This window comes from Triturus cristatus, chromosome 3_1, assembly GCF_964204655.1.
Source record: "Triturus cristatus chromosome 3_1, aTriCri1.1, whole genome shotgun sequence".
Taxonomy (NCBI): Eukaryota; Metazoa; Chordata; class Amphibia; order Caudata; family Salamandridae; genus Triturus; species Triturus cristatus.
The window spans coordinates 467,920,453-467,934,713 of record NC_140583.1 but is presented as its reverse complement, the minus strand read 5'-3'; the positions used below and the strand labels follow the sequence as shown (position 1 = coordinate 467,934,713).

Below are 14,261 nucleotides of genomic sequence, written 5' to 3'. Positions count from 1 at the left end.
AGGTTCACCCCTGAACTTTTTGCTTTTTATTGGTGACTTGGTGTGGTGATTTGTTTGGTTCCTGCGCACTTTCCCTGTGTCCCAGGGTAAAGTGCGTGCGTGCTCTGAGTGCATGTGGTGAGATAGGCCTGCCCTCCCATAGGAATGCATGGGGAATGTATGTGTCCCTAGTAGTTCCTGATGCGTGGGGTGTGCAGGCCCGAGTTTGGTATGTGCGGACTCGTGGGAGTGAATGCTGCGCGATGATGTGTGCGGCGTGCATGTACCTAGTGTGGAAGTGCCACTTCTAGAAGTGGGCACTTCGGTGTGCAGTGTGTCTGTCGCGTGATTGGCTGGTCGTGTCATGTGACGGGCTAGGGATTCCCCAGTGTCAGGATGAGTCACCCAGTGGTGAATGGGGAGATCAGCAGCTAGATGGGTGGGAGGAGTCCACCTGGGTCCTGAATAGGACAGGGTTTTCCAAACACAATGCTGGCCCCGCCCCCTGTGGTGCGACTGACGACCCTAGCCCTTCCAGTGAATAGAGTGAGGGGCTGAGCACATCAAGGGTGCTCCCCAACCAGCTGCGACTGGTTTTCCCCCTCACCCTGAACCCAGAACAAAGGGTTTGCCTGTATAAAAATGGGGCTGTGTCCCCACAGAAACGTTTCTCTGCCAGGATCTTACCTGAGGGGGGCTGCTGCTGCTGCTGGACCAGAGGACCGCCACTTGGATTACCTCCCTGCCTGGAGGCCCAGTGAGCTGGCTCTGGGTCCAGCCTTGCCCCCCACCCCTGCCCTGCTGCATGCAGGGGAGAACTTTGCTGGACTTTGCTGTTATCCGCTTTAAAGCGCTGGGAGCGCTTTATTTGCACCCCTAAGCGCCTGGAAGCGCTCTGGGTTTCACCTGTAGCGCTGGGAGCGCTTTATTGGTGGCCAAGCAGCGCGGCGCTGCAATGATCGGCGAGGGAACCCCGACGTAGGGATTCCCTGCTATTTCCGTCCTCTTCAAAGCGGGTGCCCACCCCGCATTGTGGTGCTTGTGGGAGCCTACCCCGCTTATTGGTAAATTAATATCCCTAGCGGGTGCCCACCCCGCCAGGGACCTTGCCGTAGTGAATTTCACCCCCCCTCGCGGGTGCCCACCCCGCGTCACCACGATCGCAAATCACCGCTGCAGCCCGGCTCCGGACGACAGGAAGTCAGGCAGAGTTCTGGTGACGTGGGCGGGGCCTCGCCTCAAGCCGGAAGTCGACGGGAGCCCACCCCGTGCTCCGGTGAGCGAAGGAAGCCGCTGGGAAGGGAGAGAGAGCCCCCGAGGAGCGGGAGCTCCCTTGTGCCGGCCGCCACCTACGAGCGCGACGCCATCCCGGAAGACCCTGCCGGGAGCCTCGCCTGTTCCCCCGTGAAGTCCTGGTCCCAGGAGAGGGACCGGGCGAAGAGGAAGCCCCGCAGCGCGACAGGAGCAAGCCGGTGAGTCGCGCAGGGCTGGGAGGCTCCGTGGGGGAGTGTGAGTAGTGCCAGTCCTCCCAGATCAGCTTCTGGCCTGAGCGGGACCGCCGCTGCGGGCCGCTCCACCTGTGGGGCATTTTGGTTGTGCCTGAGCGAGGCCCTTGGTCTTCTGTTGTGCCTGAGCGAGGCACTTGGACATTTCAGGTACCGGGCGGCCCCGGAAGGCAGCGGGCCGCCCCGACATTGCTTGGGCCTATATTTGTTAAAGAGCCCCCGAGGCTCCAACGGGGGGCACATCATTTTAGAGCGCTGGTGCGCTCCAACAACGGGGACATTATTCATTCGTTTCAGAGCCCTGGGAGGCTCCAACGTTGGCCCCAGCATTTCCCCAGTTGCCCAGCACTTAGTGGGCAACTGCAACGTTTAGGTTGTGGCCTCGGTGTTCTGGCTTGCGCAGCCTGCGCCGGCGCGCCCTGACTTTTCTGGACGCAGGGCGTCCTTGCCCCTACAAGGCCAGTTGGCCCAGGGACTGCCACAGTAGTGGCTAATGTGAGTTTTGGCGCCATTGTTCCTTTCCTGCACCCCTGAATGTGTTTATGCGTCATGTGCTTTGTTTTACACCTCTAAATGTATTTTATGCATCCTGTGTTTAGGTGCTTAGACCCCTACAGGTAGAGTGATACTTAGGTGGTTGTTTTCTCCTTAGTACAGGTGGTACTAGTAAGGTCCTAGTTCCCTGCGTGATATTCCTAAAGGTGGTTAGGGTTGCGTAGGTGGTACTTTCTGTTACCAGTAGTCACTGGTTGGGTGTTATATATGTTATTGTGTGCTATGTTCTAAAATATTATTCCTACGTTCTAAGTGCTATTTCTACAAAGTGCTAATTCCTGACAGTGGTCCATGTGGCCCTGTCCCCTGTATATATAATCCCTTGTAAATTCTGCCCGTGCCTGTTGGCACATTGTAAAGTGTGTGTTTTTATCTAATGTGTTGTGTATAATACAAAGGTTATTTTTATATAATACCTTGTGTGGAGTTTCCTTTGTGGTGGGCCTTGGGTGTTGTTGCTGGGTGCGCGCGCAAACGCTTTACACATCGCCTCAGAGATAAGCCTGTCTGCTCGTGCCAAGCTACCAAGGGGGTGAGCAGGGGTTATCTTTGGCGTGTAACTCCCCAGCCCTGACTAGAGTGGTGGTTTCTGTCTGGCTTTGGCGCAAGCCTCAGCCAACCAGAAATCCCATTTCTAACATTGGTGATCAGCGGTGGGATTTGGACTTGCGTTTGCGCTGTACCGCAGCAGCAACTGGCCGCACTACAAAACTCTGCATTTAGATAAATCACATGGTATAGGGATTATTGTTTTTAAATGTCATTTCTGTGGAAATGTGTTTCTTGTGCACTGTGAGTTAGGTGTCCCTAGCTCGGGAGGGTAGATCATCCCCCTTAGTGCATTGTGTTTTCTGGATTCACCAGAGGGTGGGATCCAGTGGTAGCAGCAGATGTGTGTCCAGTGCATGTATTCCCATTCCCAGTTCCCGGGGTAGTGGTACCTGTGTCACGTGGTGGTCAGGTTGAGAAATCAGGGGCGGTAGAAACTGTCTTACCAGTCTTGGGAGGGGTGGGGATGAATGTGTAATGCGCTGGATGAATGTGAATGTCCCATTCCCAGTTCCCAGAGTAATAGTACCTGTGTCACGTGGTGGTCAGGTTGAGAAATCAGGGGCGGTAGAAACTGTATTACTAGTCTGGGGGTTGTGTATGTGGATGAAGGATGTGAGTTCTCTGAAATAAGGAGCTTGCTGGTTGATTGGGTGTGAGTTCTCTGGGATAGGGAACTTGCATTGGGGAGTGATTCCAAAAGTAGTGGCTGAGGTGTCTTCCAGCCCAGCGTGGTGGAAGAGGTTCAGAGTAGCCCAGCTAGGTCTCGGTGTAGGGGCTCACGTCCTGTCTCTGCGGAGAAGGAGTGGGTGGGACTGCGTGTCTCCAGGTGCCCGAAACCCAGTGTCAGGGCCTGGATGGTTTCTTTAGGGAACATCAGGTCGGGGGCCTAGGCTGTACCAATAGGTCACTTGAGGAGGATCTCCCAGTGTCTAGAGGACGTGGAGCGTCTGTAATCAGAGCTCCAGTAGTCCTGGTGTCTGGCGGTACTGCTCCAGTTGGGAGGGTGCAGAAGTCCAGAGGGAGGGGTGAGAGGGGGAGGGATTCCCCAGTGGGAACCAGTAGGTCAGGGACCAGCCGGGAGGGCTGTGTCGCCACTGAGTGACCGTGGTGTCGCCACTTCTGTCCTGGGGGGTCTGCACGCACTGTCAGATGGACAGGAGGTAGTGAGATCAGCGCCAGGCAGACTGTCACACGACCCATTAGTTATGTGTCACCCTCGTTAAGTCCTGGTTCGCCAGGCATCTGACCAAAGGGTACGTCCCTCGGTTGGGGAGCCAGTAGTCGGTGTTTCCGGATCTGGACGTAAGGGCGGCTGTAGTCCTGAGGGCAGGTGGGGCTCATCTTAGGTGAAGAGACCCTGCTCTACAGTGGAAGGGGGTGCAGAGGGAGGGAGTCCTCGCCTCTGACCCCTTGGATCCCAGGTGGTAGACCAGTTGGTGGAGAGAGGTCCTAAACTGGTGGGAGAGTTGTGTTCTGGTGGGTGCTTCCCTGGGAGGGTGCGGAACCCCAGAAGTAGAGGTAGGGTGGGGCATTCTTGCCCGTGACCTCTGGTCAGCCTGAGGGTGCGGACCCTAGGTTGAAGGATCAGTGGTAGTTGGGAACTACACTGAGAGGGAGAGTGGAGAATGGCTTGTATGCCAGGGGTTACTACCCCCCACTCTGGGTTTGGCAAGGACCAGTGGTATCTGGGTGGCCTAGGGCCTGGTCCTGGCCGTGGACAACTAGGTAGTACCAGTGGGGTAGCCTAGTTGGGCCTGAGTTCTTTGCGGTTGTTTTTTTTTCAGATGGAACCATGTTGATTGAGAATGGCGCAGAACCGGAGAGTGTCCCTGCAGTGCGGGCCTGCGTCCGTGTTCTATCGCCCCAAGCAGGGAAGACCATCACGGTGGTGATTGGTCTGCCCTGCGTTTTGGCTGGAAGGGGGTTGTGTTGGACTTGGCCCTTCTGGCAGGTTCACCCCTGAACTTTTTGCTTTTTATTGGTGACTTGGTGTAGTGATTTGTTTGGTTCCTGCGCACTTTCCCTGTGTCCCAGGGTAAAGTGCGTGCGTGCTCTGAGTGCATGTGGTGAGATAGGCCTGCCCTCCCATAGGAATGCATGGGGAATGTATGTGTCCCTAGTAGTTCCTGATGCGTGGGGTGTGCAGGCCCGAGTTTGGTATGTGCGGACTCGTGGGAGTGAATGCTGCGCGATGATGTGTGCGGCGTGCATGTACCTAGTGTGGAAGTGCCACTTCTAGAAGTGGGCACTTCGGTGTGCAGTGTGTCTGTCGCGTGATTGGCTGGTCGTGTCATGTGACGGGCTAGGGATTCCCCAGTGTCAGGATGAGTCACCCAGTGGTGAATGGGGAGATCAGCAGCTAGATGGGTGGGAGGAGTCCACCTGGGTCCTGAATAGGACAGGGTTTTCCAAACACAATGCTGGCCCCGCCCCCTGTGGTGCGACTGACGACCCTAGCCCTTCCAGTGAATAGAGTGAGGGGCTGAGCACATCAAGGGTGCTCCCCAACCAGCTGCGACTGGTTTTCCCCCTCACCCTGAACCCAGAACAAAGGGTTTGCCTGTATAAAAATGGGGCTGTGTCCCCACAGAAACGTTTCTCTGCCAGGATCTTACCTGAGGGGGGCTGCTGCTGCTGCTGGACCAGAGGACCGCCACTTGGATTACCTCCCTGCCTGGAGGCCCAGTGAGCTGGCTCTGGGTCCAGCCTTGCCCCCCACCCCTGCCCTGCTGCATGCAGGGGAGAACTTTGCTGGACTTTGCTGTTATCCGCTTTAAAGCGCTGGGAGCGCTTTATTTGCACCCCTAAGCGCCTGGAAGCGCTTTTCTTTCTCCTGCGCGCCTGGAAGCGCTCTGGGTTTCACCTGTAGCGCTGGGAGCGCTTTATTGGTGGCCAAGCAGCGCGGCGCTGCAATGATCGGCGAGGGAACCCCGACGTAGGGATTCCCTGCTATTTCCGTCCTCTTCAAAGCGGGAACCCACCCCGCATTGTGGTGCTTGTGGGAGCCTACCCCGCTTATTGGTAAATTAATATCCCTAGCGGGTGCCCACCCCGCCAGGGACCTTGCCGTAGTGAATTTCACCCCCCCTCGCGGGTGCCCACCCCGCGTCACCACGATCGCAAATCACCGCTGCAGCCCGGCTCCGGACGACAGGAAGTCAGGCAGAGTTCTGGTGACGTGGGCGGGGCCTCGCCTCAAGCCGGAAGTCGACGGGAGCCCACCCCGTGCTCCGGTGAGCGAAGGAAGCCGCTGGGAAGGGAGAGAGAGCCCCCGAGGAGCGGGAGCTCCCTTGTGCCGGCCGCCACCTACGAGCGCGACGCCATCCCGGAAGACCCTGCCGGGAGCCTCGCCTGTTCCCCCGTGAAGTCCTGGTCCCAGGAGAGGGACCGGGCGAAGAGGAAGCCCCGCAGCGCGACAGGAGCAAGCCGGTGAGTCGCGCAGGGCTGGGAGGCTCCGTGGGGGAGTGCGAGTAGTGCCAGTCCTCCCAGATCAGCTTCTGGCCTGAGCGGGACCGCCGCTGCGGGCCGCTCCACCTGTGGGGCATTTTGGTTGTGCCTGAGCGAGGCCCTTGGTCTTCTGTTGTGCCTGAGCGAGGCACTTGGACATTTCAGGTACCGGGCGGCCCCGGAAGGCAGCGGGCCGCCCCGACATTGCTTGGGCCTATATTTGTTAAAGAGCCCCCGAGGCTCCAACGGGGGGCACATCATTTTAGAGCGCTGGTGCGCTCCAACAACGGGGACATTATTCATTCGTTTCAGAGCCCTGGGAGGCTCCAACGTTGGCCCCAGCATTTCCCCAGTTGCCCAGCACTTAGTGGGCAACTGCAACGTTTAGGTTGTGGCCTCGGTGTTCTGGCTTGCGCAGCCTGCGCCGGCGCGCCCTGACTTTTCTGGACGCAGGGCGTCCTTGCCCCTACAAGGCCAGTTGGCCCAGGGACTGCCACAGTAGTGGCTAATGTGAGTTTTGGCGCCATTGTTCCTTTCCTGCACCCCTGAATGTGTTTATGCGTCATGTGCTTTGTTTTACACCTCTAAATGTATTTTATGCATCCTGTGTTTAGGTGCTTAGACCCCTACAGGTAGAGTGATACTTAGGTGGTTGTTTTCTCCTTAGTACAGGTGGTACTAGTAAGGTCCTAGTTCCCTGCGTGATATTCCTAAAGGTGGTTAGGGTTGCGTAGGTGGTACTTTCTGTTACCAGTAGTCACTGGTTGGGTGTTATATATGTTATTGTGTGCTATGTTCTAAAATATTATTCCTACGTTCTAAGTGCTATTTCTACAAAGTGCTAATTCCTGACAGTGGTCCATGTGGCCCTGTCCCCTGTATATATAATCCCTTGTAAATTCTGCCCGTGCCTGTTGGCACATTGTAAAGTGTGTGTTTTTATCTAATGTGTTGTGTATAATACAAAGGTTATTTTTATATAATACCTTGTGTGGAGTTTCCTTTGTGGTGGGCCTTGGGTGTTGTTGCTGGGTGCGCGCGCAAACGCTTTACACATCGCCTCAGAGATAAGCCTGTCTGCTCGTGCCAAGCTACCAAGGGGGTGAGCAGGGGTTATCTTTGGCGTGTAACTCCCCAGCCCTGACTAGAGTGGTGGTTTCTGTCTGGCTTTGGCGCAAGCCTCAGCCAACCAGAAATCCCATTTCTAACACTCCAGGTTTCTTAATATACAAAATTGCCCCATGCAGGATCTATAAGCATCTTAGCGATCCCGGTAATATTTCATACCAAAACAGTTAGGTGCTTATGGTGTATAATAGTGGGGTTTACTTCTGGCCTACACTCCAAAGTTACACCCCCTTCTACCTTTTGGGTTACACTAGTATTCACACCACCAACTGAAACTACCAAGCCAGAGGTTTTGGGGCCCATACATCCTGCCGTTTGGTTGGAGGCATAAATAGGGGAGGCCGCCTAGAAAGCGGTTCCCCCTGTACAGGGCTAGGAATCATTTTGTCACCCTCTAGGCACAGCAAACCACCTTCTTGACGTAATCCCTGCTCACCGACAGTGCCCCTTTTCGCAATGTTTGCCCACCTTTCTGGGCAGGGTCGCTTGGCCTGGGGCACTCACCTGACACCAATCTGTATTCAATAATAATGGACGTATTAGAAAAGGGGATAGTTGTATAGTCAATCGCTATCAGGCCGTTTATTATGGCTCTGTGGAAGAAGGTAACTAACACTACATCATTTAACGTCCCTTGTGGAGTAATCCTTTCCACCTGCTCGATGTCTTCCCTTATAATGGAATAACAATGTTGTATGTCCCTGAGCCAGTGGATTACCTTGTTTTTAAGAAAATCAGTATCTTTTCGTTTACCACTAGGGAGTTTAGGAACTTGTACAAGGTAGATTGCAGCTTCTTCCCTCTGAACACAAGTTTGAGTATAAAAACTGTCTTTAACTACTCTTTGAACGAGCTAGACTAGGGGTAGGGAAGCATCCTTCATCAAGCACCACCTCGCCTCTATTAGGGTCTCTCCACGCTACCTTGTCTGGGAGTGGTCTTCGATATGCAACTAATCTACCACTGTAATCAATGGGATCTCCAGTGTGTCCAGAAAATACCTGCCTGTGTTGCTGGGTGGAAACTAGATGGGTCTGTTGGCTGCAAGTAACTGCTACATTGCGGTTGTTTGACAATAGGGGATCAAAACAAGCATTATACTGGACATTTACAGGTAGGGGGCCCGCATGATCTTTTGCTGGCACTTTTGCCTGAGTTATTGGTTTTTTCGCCCATTCATTGCTCACCCTCATTTCCAGATCACCGACCTCCTTTCTTAGTGCTACTACCTCTTCGCTAAGGCACTCAATAGTATTCTTTATGCTATGGATTAAGGACACCCGATCATTGCTTACGGCAGCCAGACCCAAATGTGCTTGCTCCTCTGCTCTATTGTCCACCATTGAGAGGGCAGCATATCTGCAATGACATCCAACTTAATCTACCTGATCTACAATATGTGTCGGATTGTTGCTCAAGAGAACTTGCTGGTGGCTCTATAGTCCTAAGTCCTAGGCCTTTCCTACTGCTCCTTTGGGGTTTACTAAACATCTGTGGAATTCATTTGGTGGTGTTCTTTGCAGGTGGAGGAGCAGGAGAGAGCTCTAAAGATGCAGGATGAATGGTAGCAGGACTGGCAAGAAGAGAAGTCGAGGGAGAAGGGCTATCAGCAATGTCTTTGCATAGCATAAGTAGAACATCAATCCTATACACACTGGCTGTGCTTGGAGGAAGGGTTGCTCTGTGCTTTAACCTGAGCTTTTTTTTGCCCATTGCTGAGCAACAACAATAATAATGAGCACTTAAGATATACATGACCAGCTCTGCTATTCACCCGGAGGGTGGGGATTGTGGGGTGGGGGGGGGCAGTTACGTCCAGCCTCACCACTATTTAGCATTTGTCCCCTAGTTTTAGCCCATGTAGCAAGCGCCAGAGAGTCAAGGAGGTGGTATCACTACAGACAAGTAAGGGTACCTTTGTTCTAGGGGGGAGCCGAGCTGAGACCAGAACAACATCAGATGTTTTGGGTTTACACCCAAGGGAGGTGGCCCGCCTCCTCCTGTCACAAACAGGCGCAGGACGGACCCGCCCTTGGCCCGGGCGCAGTCCACGTGCATTCCGCGCGCTGCCGGGGTAGAGGCAGCGCTATAGGCGCAATGGCCATGCCGTAGCACCCTCGGACTGGGAGTCCCACCGGGGTGATGCGGAGTGGTGAATAGCAGGTTTGACAGACTCCACCAGCAACAAAGCATCCCGCGCCGTGGGGAGTAGAGGTAGCGCTATAAGCATGATGGCCATGCCTCCCCCGTGTCAGCTCCGGCGAGTTCCAGAAGCCATTGCTCCCTGCGACTGGGAGTCCAACCAGGGCGATGCAGAGTGGTGAAAAGCAGGTTTGACAGACCCCACCAGCAGCAAAGCATCCCGTGCCGTGGGGGGTAGAAGCAGCGCTATAAGCATGATGGCCATGCCTCCCCCGTGTCAGCTCCGGCGAGTTCCAGAAGCCATTGCTCCCTGCGACTGGGAGTCCAACCAGGGCGATGCAGAGTGGTGAAAAGCAGGTTTGACAGACCCCACCAGCAGCAAAGCATCCCGTGCCGTGGGGGGTAGAAGCAGCGCTATAAGCATGATGGCCAAGCCTCCCCCGTGTCAGCTGCAGCTAGTTCCAGGAGTCGCTGCACCCTAGGACTGGGAGACCCACCAGGGCGATGCAGAGTGGTGAATAGCAGGTTTGACAGCCCCACGAGCAGCAAAACGTTAGTCAGTATTCAACAAATAAGTCCAATACATTATTGATAAGGGAGGCATATTAGATTTATAAATTAGATACATTCTGGGCCCAGGGCTTGGAAGAGTGTGTGAGAAACAGGACTACAATCAATTTTGCTGTGAAACAACTTTCAAGGAAGAATTACAGCTTCCTGTGGATAAAATGTTGAGTGTCTTCACCTTTGGAACAGGGATACCAAACTGGAAGAAATTGGCACTTGAGATTAATGCCTGCAGTGAATATAAGTAAATAGTTGCTATTTATTAAGGTTTTTGTGAACTGAATCTAAGATTTGATCCTGTAAATTAGTTTGGAGTGTTAAATATTTTCTTTGGTTGCTTGGCTTCACGATGCGTAATTCTAACAGTTCCTAATGAATCGTAATGCAAAAAGCATTGGGCATCTTCAATTGAAATGACTTAAGTATGTTCATATCTATTAGGGGGTTTAGATTCTTAGGCCCTCATTGTGAGTTGGCAACTACTGAATGTTAGTTCAACCCTGACCCCGCTATATATACCAGATAATTCTGTGGCCTGTGTAAATGGAGGGTGTTGCTCCTTGGACACCTGTCCGCTATAACATTGTAATATGTTATCGCACTGTCTTTCAACAATGACACTTCTCAATAAACTATTATGCTTGCCAACTTTCACTAATCAACTAGAGTCTATATGTTATGGCTCCCTCTATTGCAATTTACATCTCTTCAACATTATTGGTGACAGCATAGTAGTATAGTGTATTGCCCAGTTGACATTTGTTCTGACAGCTAACCCACGGCACGGTACATTACATAATATACCTCAGAGGTTTTGTAAATTTGCACTGTAGTGAAACCCTCCATTGTAGTCCTCTGGACGGACATACAGTGTGTGAGGGTTCTCCTACTGAAAACTGAAAACATTATCTGACAATACTACTTCACGATGTGTTAAAAAGTAGAAGATCTTACTTACTGGATTGGGCAGCTTTACCTAATCGCACACCATGAAAAGAAAATTCTGTATTAAATTGAACATATTACTTTAGAGATGGCATTGCTTTATATTCAATGCTTCTAATTACAAGGTCAATTTTAAGGACACTTTATAGAAAAAGCAAATCGGCGAAGTCTGTTTTTCATGAACTTGGTGCAGTTTTTCTCAAATAGGACAATACAAAGAGTAAAGGGCAGATATGTTAAGGAGAAGAAGGAAAGTAATAGCAGAGTTCATGCGTCTACAGTTGTGAGATGTATTTTTAATTTACGAATACCGTTTGTAAACTGTTATCGAGGGAAAGCAGCAGTTATTAAAACAGAAGTACTGAACTCCACTGCAGTGAATAGCTATTTAACAGGAAAGTAGACCGGCGGCTGGTTTCATTCTTCAAAAAATAACTCCAGAAGGGAGCAAAGCCACAGAAGCTCTGATTTCCTTTAACTCCTCTGTTTAAACAGCCCTTGTCGGAACTGTAAAAGCGCGGGAGCTCTCCAGAGGTCCCTCGCATGCATTAACCGCGCTGAAATGAGACGCAGATTGCCTTCTCAGGAAGGAGTGGGGTTCAGATCCCACCAGGCCCTTCCCCAGCCACACCACTGCTAACAACTCTTTTTATCAATATCAGGTTTCTGTGTATCCGAGCTGGTCTGACCTTTTTCTAACTAGACAGTTTTTGCATGCATGTGAATATTATTTTTTATTAGATCCTGCAGAAATGTTAAGAGTAGGGTTATGTCCTTGGTTCCTGCTTCCAAAGTCAGGAGTCAGGAATGGTCAGTTAATAAAGAAAGTACTGCGATCACAGGGGGACCTGAAACCGAAGACACTGGACTGAATTGATTGTTGTGAGTTAGCAGGGTGCTGGGTGTGGGATGCATGAAGGAAAGGGGTCTCACAGCAGAGGTTTGTGGTGTGTTGATCTTGGACAGACACATTTTGGATTGAGGCTGCCTTTGAAGAGTCCTGCAAGCTCGCTTAAAGGCCTAGGTTTGAAGAAAGACGTCTGTGGAAGTGTGACTCTCTGAAACACAGAAGGAAAGAATTTTAAAGCAAATAATGACCCCTAGATTCCTTTATTCCACCTTTTCTCTTCTTCTCTTGACACTCAGATCACACCTCTCGTCCAACAAGTACCCTGCTCAATTAGTGCTGTTGTGCTCTGTGTATTATGCTGTTTCCACCTGCACTTCATCTGGTGGGGGTTATAACATATTCTCACTACCATTTCTGTGAAAAGTAGTTTTAACGTTTACGCTCCCTCGCCCTATCACGGTTACTGTCCTGTAGAACACCCTCCCACGAAAGTATACTTGCTTAGTCAGTAAAGGAACTTGAATGTAGGTATCATGTCGCTACACGCTGGTGTTTTACAGCAGTGTATTCATATTTTGATTATTGGGAATCCTATTTTAGTTCATATTTTACCATTTGTGATCCCACTTTTAATCACTCAGCATGCTTACATCTAACCCTGGACTGGCTAGTGTCTATCCGTTATACGTCTGGAGATGCGATCTCAAAGCTGGATGCAGAACTCACTATGAGTGCCAATATTCATGTGTAAATTGGTAAAAGAAGCACCCCTTTTCAACTGGTTATCCTATTTCCCCCAAACTTGAAAACTCCATGGTCTGCACACATTTTTATATATTTTAGACCGATCCTATATGATAGGATCTCCACCATCACTCTACCAGTTAGCTACTTTTTAAGAATGAATTCCAGTCTTGTATGGCGTCTCATGATTTCCCTGCTCTGAATATAACACTTTGCTCTTAGCTGTATTGCACCTAAAATGTCCAAGTCTTGTTCCGCTCAATGTTGGTAAATTAATTGTAACATTTTCCACTATCTATCGAGTTTCACTTCTATGACTGATGTTTGTTTTGGCTACTAAAAGATGAGCAATAAGAACAAGCTCTTAGCACTCCATAAAACACCACATTTCTTTTAAATACCACCACTATTCGTGGCAGTCTTTCCTTTTCACCTTCACTATAGACTCAAAGGTTTCTTCTATGTCGTTGATATTGACAGCCCCCTGGCGTCGTGTTCCTTCGAAGTCTGCCACCTTTCAAAAACCAGCATGCCAATGAGCATAATGACGGGCCAGGCAGCAGTTCAGAGCTCATCAGTTCTGATCCTTGGAGCAAGAGCAGGACACCTCTCTCTCATTTGTGTTTCTATGACTTGTACTTTTATCATTCCAGCCCAGATTTCTCAAGTTTGTCACTCCCTAAAGGGCAGACCAACGTGCAGCACATTTAGATAAGTTGTGCTATGCAGTCAATGGACCACATGTTGGATGAATCCATGAATGAATGAATGCAGGAAAAAATACTTGCATAGCGCAAAACAGAAGCGTTCTGGCGGTGGGTAGGAGTAAGACACAGTTACGAAAATGAACAGGTCTCTCTAAATAGGTGCGTAATTAAAAGGCTACTGAAAGATTTCTTTGAAGTTGTTCTTCTGATGGGATCCGGTAGTCAATTCCGGAACTTTGGGTCCAAGAGAGAGAAGGCGCGCCCGTCTGCTCTGGTTTTTTTCATTTTAGGGATGCAGAGCAGGGTTATGGAGCTTATGCAGTCTCTTCCTTTACTCCTTCTTCCACATCTCTAGGCAACACATGATTTAATATATGGAGTGGCGCCTCTTAAATGGAATTTTAAAAGGGAGGTTCTTAGTTTACCTTTCCTCCTATCGCTTTCCTCATGGTCCGGACTTCAGGGGTTGTTTGCCCTTGGGAGGTCTGTTGTAGGTAACACAGTCTGTTGAACCTCAGAAAATTGAAATTCTCAAACAGTGTGTCTTGCACCTTTCCTCTATGTCAGTGATCATTACATTTCATAACAAGGCAATCATGAACCATGTTGGCAATAACTGTACAATCCCTAACTGTAGAAACATATATGGCTACAATTATTTACATTGAACATCAGTAACTGCTGCGATTACAACATTGTGATTATGTGTACAGTGTGTGGGCCATGTTCTTGTGTGGGCTTACTGGCCATCACATGAAAGGTTCTAGTTTGTGAATTATTTTTACCACTAATATTCCAAAACATTTGCTTTGTCGACCAAGTGTCTCTTTTCACACTGGTGGTGTTAACTTAATATGATGACAACCTCAGGCTGTTTGCATTTGTGTCAAATCAAAACAACGATTGATGATTATGATATCACTCACACACACACACACACACACACACGCGCGCTCTCTCTCTCTCTCTCTCTATCTCTCTCTCTCTCTTTTTCTCTATTGGAATATTTTACATGTTCGGTTCTTCATAGTTTGCTGCCCATGGTGTGGCGGCTTTGTGTGATTTATAGACATACTCTTAGATCTCAAAGGTCTTCATTGTCCCGATCTCAATGCATCTCTGTTTCATCTTTACCTGTAA

At 50.5% G+C, this 14,261-nt stretch overlaps 1 protein-coding gene across 2 annotated transcripts in view; it reads right to left on the bottom strand.

Moving 5' to 3' along the window:
- ADAMTSL3 (ADAMTS like 3) overlaps window positions 1-14,261 on the bottom strand; it is a 2,432,792-nt gene that overhangs the window by 2,096,629 nt on the left and 321,902 nt on the right. The gene's annotated exons all lie outside the window — the stretch shown is intronic.